Raw genomic sequence first — 6596 nt, forward strand, 5'->3', positions numbered from 1 at the left:
CCCCTATGGAAAAGACACCACAAAAAAATTAAGTAAACTTCAATGCTATTTGGGCTCTAAACAGACAGACATGGTGGCAGACTATCTGACCACTGTGGACTGATAGAAAACTGAGGAAAACATTGACTAGGTACAAACTCAGTGAGCACAGTCTGGCTATAGAGGACGCGTCGTCACAGACAAACCTGGCTGCCCAGAGAGGACAGGCTGTGCTCACTCTGCTCCAGGGGAGAGGTAGAGACAGAGCTGCATTTCCTATTACACTGTGACAAGTACTCAGACCTAAGAGAATATTTATTCCCAAAATTATAATTCAATACAAAGAATTTGAAACTATATAAATGTGCAGTTTTTGGCAAGCCAAATACAGTGATTTTATTTTATTTTTTTGTTGTGTGATTATTTTTTTTTTTCGGGCAAAAAAGTATTTAAGTCACCACAATTGTGTGCAAGTTCTCCACTTAAAAGATGAGAGAGGCGCTGTAATTTTCATCATAGGTAAACTTCAAACTATGACGACAAAATGAGAATGTTATTTTCCAGTAATAATCCATTGTAGTTTATTATGAATTTATTTGCAAATTATGGGTTGGAAAATTAAGTATTTGGTCAATAGACAAAAGTTTATCTCATTACTTTTTGTTATATACCTTTGTTGGCAATGACAGAGGTATCACGTTTTCTGTAAAGTTCCTTCACAAGGTTTTCAGCAGCACTTTGCTGGTAGTCTTTGGCCCATTCCTCCATGCAGATCATCCTCTAAGAGCAGTGATCGTTTTGGTCTGCTTTGCTGGGGCAACACGGACTTTCAACTCCCTCCAAGAAGTTTCTATGGGTTGAGATCTGGAGGACTGGCTAGGCGCACTCAGGACCTTGAAATGCTTTTCTTACGAAGCCACTCGCTTCGTTGCCCGGGCGTGTTGTTTGGGTCATGTTCATGCTGACAAGACCCAGGCCACGTTTCATCTTCAATGCCTTGCTGATGGTAGGCTTGTTACTTTTGTCCAGCTCTCTGCAGATCATTTCACTAGGTCCCGCCGGTTGGTTCTGGTTTGTTGCTCACCGTTTCTTGTATCATCTTTGACCCCACGGGTGAATCTTGCGTGGAGCCCCAGATCGAGGGAGATTATCAGTGGTTTGTATGTCTTCCATTTCCTAAAAAATTGGCTCCCACAGTTTGATTCTTCAAACAATGCTGCTTACCTATTGCAGAATCAAGTTTCTTCCAGCCTGGTGGCAGGTCCTCAATTTTTGTTTCTGGTGTCCTTTGACAAGCGTTTTTGGTCCTTGGCCCATAGTGGAGTTTGGAGTGTGATGTTGAGGTTGTGGACAGGTTTCTTTTATACTGATAAAAAGTTCAACACGGTTGCCATTAATACAGGGTTAACGAGTTGGAGGACAGGAGGAGCTGCTTAAGAAGAAGTTACAGGTCTGTGAGAGCCAGAAATCTTGCTTGTTTGTAGGTGAAAATACTTATTTTCACCATAATTTTGCAAATAAATTCATCTCTCTCTTTTTTTTGTGTGTGTGCGTTTGAGAGAGTGAGAGAAAAAAGAGGAGGGCATGCATGCTCTTACTGTGCATAGAATATCTTATTATACGTTTCAACAGGAAGGAAAAAGAGGGAGGGAGGTAGGATGGAGAGAGAGAGAACTGGAATTATGAGGGGAAATATATGCAAACTACCTTCTATATAGCTGCTCAGGAGACATAGGGAGATGGAAGGATGGAGAGAAGGAGGAGGAGGAGGGACATGTGAATGGAAAGAGAGAGGAGGGTATGTAAGGTACAGGAGAGAGAACGGACAGACAGACAGAGAGAGAGAGAGAGAACGATATGAGGAGAGGGAGGAGGCAGACATCTCAGGAGAGATTGAGGAGATGATAGGTGAGGCAGGTTATGAAGTGCATGAGGTGGGATCATGAAGTGGAAATCCTTTAATTTATTCATTAGCTCGTTCATTTATTTTACATGGCTTATGCTGCTTATCCCCCAAAATGTACGTTTTGTCAATAGTTTTGTGATAAAACACCCATCAATCTCTCCAAGGGTCCTTCACTATAATCTAATAATGCAACTGATGTATAGCCCTGTATAACCCTTTTCCTATTTGCTGTCTCTTACCTAGGACACGTAGAGATAAGTTATACATGTATCGGGTGTGAGTGTTACCAGATAGTTACTGCCTGGCCATGCTATTACAGCAGTGTTATAACAACCCTAAAACACACATGGGCCTTGTATACCTGGCACACATTAAAGTCAGCTCATGTTGGCCTTTGAAGCAATGGGCCTGCCTCTTTAGCCTACACATTTTGTTCTGTTTTTGTAGAAATGAGAGTGGTGACTGATGACTAATGATAATATAGGATTATAAAATACTGATGATTTCTTCCTCACAATGGGATTCGCCCATAGACTCTCAGTAATGGGCTTTGTTGCTACACATCAAATTGTCCACTGTTACCTAGTGTTGGTTTTTCAGTGTAACATTTATAGTGTTTATCCAAGAGTTAAATTAACTATTTAAGTGTTAAATTAACACTTATTAGTTTAAAATAACCCTAGTGTTGGTGTTAATAACCAGACCCACACCCATCATTATCATATTTCCCAGCATACCATGTTGCAGGTTGATTTTTGAGAATAGTTTGTTTCAATATCTATGTGTTTAAATGTACATTTATTGATTAATTGACCTTATGATACTCAAATATAAATAAATAAAAAAATTCTAAATTAATCCAATCTGTTACTTGGATTTATTGCACCCGCTACTGAAATGGTTGTTCCAGTTTATATGCTTTAAGTAGTCTCATAGCTTAGTTTCCCCAACCATGGAAGTCATTCTGAATGCAGGTTGCGGGTGACTAAAATGTCCAAATGTTGGATATGTCCACTCTGGCTTGATTCCAATAGGAATTATACATCACTTTGCAAGCCAGCATAATAGAACTTGCAGGCCTGATGTGGCCTGTAAACCATGAGCCACTGTATTAGGGTGAAACTAGGCTCCCAAAATAAGGACTTATTGTATTGTCTTTAACTGAATAATTAMATTTTTATGATAAAATATTCACTTAGAATCACACTTGGTGAAGGCCTCAGCGCTAAACATAATTGCATGCAACAGCTATGTCTCTGTCACTAACAAATACAGTCAAGGGTGGTAAGTCTACAATTCACTTGAAAGGCACAAGGGGAAATATGCAAATAAGGCTTTACACTAAGCAGTATGTTAATCAAACACTGAAAATGTTGGACCATATAGACACTGTAACACTCTGTGTTGATTTAACACTGGAGAATTTGCTGTGTATCTTATCTGATCTATCAATCTGTGTCCTTGAGGTCAGTCTGCAGCCGTGTCTCTAGGGGCGTGTCCATCTGAGCAGGTGCTTACCCTACCACCCTCTGCAACGAAGACCCGCCTCTCGATTGTGCAGCCAGAGCGAGCGAGCGAGCGAGAGAGAGCGTGTGTGTGAGGCGGTAGCGGTTTCACACATCACTTTCATTTGAGTCTACGCCAAGGAACAGCCGTAGCCTATGGATATTTTTCTATACTGGGATTAATTTAAAAACGAGGATTTGCATTTACGTGGTGAGTAGCCTAAAGTCATTGAAGTAGTGTATGGGCGTTTAATGTCCCCCCTCGTTAATTTCTGTTATCCTACATGTGAAATATGTGTTATCACTCCAGAAGTTCATTAAATCAGATAGAGGGAAAGATACACACTGCTGATGATGCCTCGGCCGTCTTCATCTCTGCTCTTCATGTAGACTAGGTTACCTCTGTGTGCTTTGTCTGTAGTGAGGGGATGGATCTCTCTCATTCTCTCTCGCTCTTGTGTGTTTTACATGATTAATTTAATACTGATTATATTATAGAATTTAAGTCTAGACCAACCTATTGTCTATAATAGCTTGTGTGTAAATGTTTGCTGTGGAAGTTCAGTGGCTGCCAAACTAGTCCTTAGCCAGAGGGCCAAGCAAGTCGTTTTGTTTAACTGTGTGGTTGGAAAGTCATTACTCCATGAAGAGTAGTTGCTACGCATCAGGTTATATGTTACATGAGTTCGTCTGTAGATAGACGGGACCTTAACAGCACCACTTTGTTAATCTGAGTTAATGCCACCAGCCTCATACAGCGGATCACGTTGCGTTGTGTGTAGGCCTACACAGCCCGCAGGTGGAGTTCACAGACGCGCATGCACGCACACATACACACACAACGGTGTGCCATGTGCTGCTGAGCTGCAAGAGCAGCTGTTCAGTATGGGGTAGAGTAGCCTACACTAAACCAACAACAATTCTGTCCTCTTCTGTTAAGGCTCTGGGGCCTCATTTATGAACGTTGCATAAAAGTAGCATAGCCTTGTGCAAATGGGGGATATATGATGACACTCTTATTCCTAACAAAAAGGTAGATAAATATAATACCAAGAGGCAATAATTTTCTGTTAGTGAGGACAGCGAAAATCGATTTATTTTATCACTGCATTCAAAAATTATTTGAAATAATGATCTATTTCCTATTATTATTTAATTTCCTTGATCATCGCAGAATAAATTCCTCACYTTTTCCGTCTGCGATTGTTTCATACTGGAGAAATATAGGCTAGGCTACCATTCGTCCCATCTCTCACTTAATAATTAGACCCACTTCACAGTAGTAAATAGATTAACTAGTTGAAGTATTTTTCGCTATTCATCCGATCCGAAGCGCAGTTTAACAGTAGAACAGAGGTTCACCCTTTYCGTTGGCATTGTAGGCTACATCTTAATACTGTAATGTCAAATTTCACTAGTAGACAATATTTAATTTATAAACATAATGACGTATTGCTCCAGCAATACTGTAGCCTACCCATTCTGTCAAATATTTTACATAAACTACCAGTCTATTTAYTGTGCTGGCAGAATGTTTTAATCTTTAGCAGGAGTGTATGTTGTATCTGCAAAAGGACTGTCCGTTTCTGAACGAGAAAACAATGGCAAATTGAAATGGACCTATCAGCAGGACGTTTGAATTCAACAATGTTTTATAACGACTTTTCCGCAACCTAAATATGGTGGACTACCCGCGAATTCAGAAAAATTGTAGGGCAGGCTACTCCAAAAAATACAATTACAGTATTAACAGTAGTTACAATTCTATTTATCTTGTGTTTTTGTTCTACTTTACTTTTTTAAATAGTACTAGTGATATTCATTACTGCATTGTTGTGAAAGAGCAAGCAAAAAAAGGCATTTCACTGTACTTGTGCACGTGACAATACAAATTTGATACATAGGCCTACTCAGTGGTGTAAAGTATTTATTAGGTAAAAATACTTTAAAGTACAGCTTAAGTCGTTTTTTGGYGTATCTGTATTTTACTTTACTATTCATATTTTGGACTACTTTTACTTTTACTTCACTACATTTCTAATGAAAATGATGTACTTTTTACTCCATACATTTTCCCTGACACCCAAAAGTACTAGTTACAATTTGAATGCTTAGCAGTACAGGAAAAAGGTCAAATTCACACACTTATCAAGAGAACGTCCCTGGTCATCCCTACTGCCTCTGATCTGGTGGACTCACTAAACATAAATACTTCCTTTGTAAATGATGTCTGAGTGTTGGAGTTGCCCCTGTCTGTCAAAAAAGTAATAMAAAAGGAAATTGTGCTGTCTGGTTTGCTAAATATAAGGAATTTGATGTATAGCATTTATTTTTACTTTTAGTACTTTTTCCACCRCTGTACTTAAGTACATTTAAAATCTGATACTTTTAGACTCAAGTAGTATTTTACTGGGTTACTTTTACTTGAGTCATTTTATATTAAGGTATCTTTACTTTTACTCAAGTATGACAATTGAGTACTTTTTCCATCTCTGGGCCTACTTCAGGGTTAAAGATCAGCKGTTAAATTCGACTGTGTACGGGTATTATCAGCCAGGTCACCYGTGATACAAGTCACTATTCGATGTCCATCCATGTCTGAGGAAATCGATGAGATGATGTGAAAACTGGCCACTAGGGGCAACAGTGGGCGCTGTTACCTTCAAGTAAGTTTCGGTTTTGCTAGGGCATTGTGGACAGGGATGGCGGAGGGGTGTAGGCATCTGCCTCTGGTGACAAAGGTTRCATGTTAGAATCCAGGATAGAATATTGTTTTTGAGATTTTTGTTTTGAGCCTATCCCAAACCTTAACCCTTACCTTAACCATTCAAAGTTAATGCCTAACCTTAAGATTTCGGCGTTAATGCCTAAACTTAACCTTAAACACTCTGAAATTTGACATTTGGAACAACATCAACATTTTATGTTTGAGAAACATGGATGAACATCTAATTCTGACATAAGACTATGAGAGCTTGTTGGTATAATAAATCCTGATACCTAGGCTATATCTATTTGAAATTTGTAATATCATATCTATTTACTAGGATACTAGGTCCAATTAATTAGATGCACATTGTAATTTGTTGCGGTAATCATGGCCACAAAAGTTGAGGAATATATTCTGCAACAGTTTGTATAAATAGGAAAACGATTCCTATGTCAAATTATAAGATTCCTATGTTTAATTATTTTATTCTAAAAAT

This window comes from Salvelinus sp. IW2-2015, linkage group LG4q.1:29, assembly GCF_002910315.2.
Source record: "Salvelinus sp. IW2-2015 linkage group LG4q.1:29, ASM291031v2, whole genome shotgun sequence".
Classification (NCBI taxonomy): Eukaryota; Metazoa; Chordata; class Actinopteri; order Salmoniformes; family Salmonidae; genus Salvelinus; species Salvelinus sp. IW2-2015.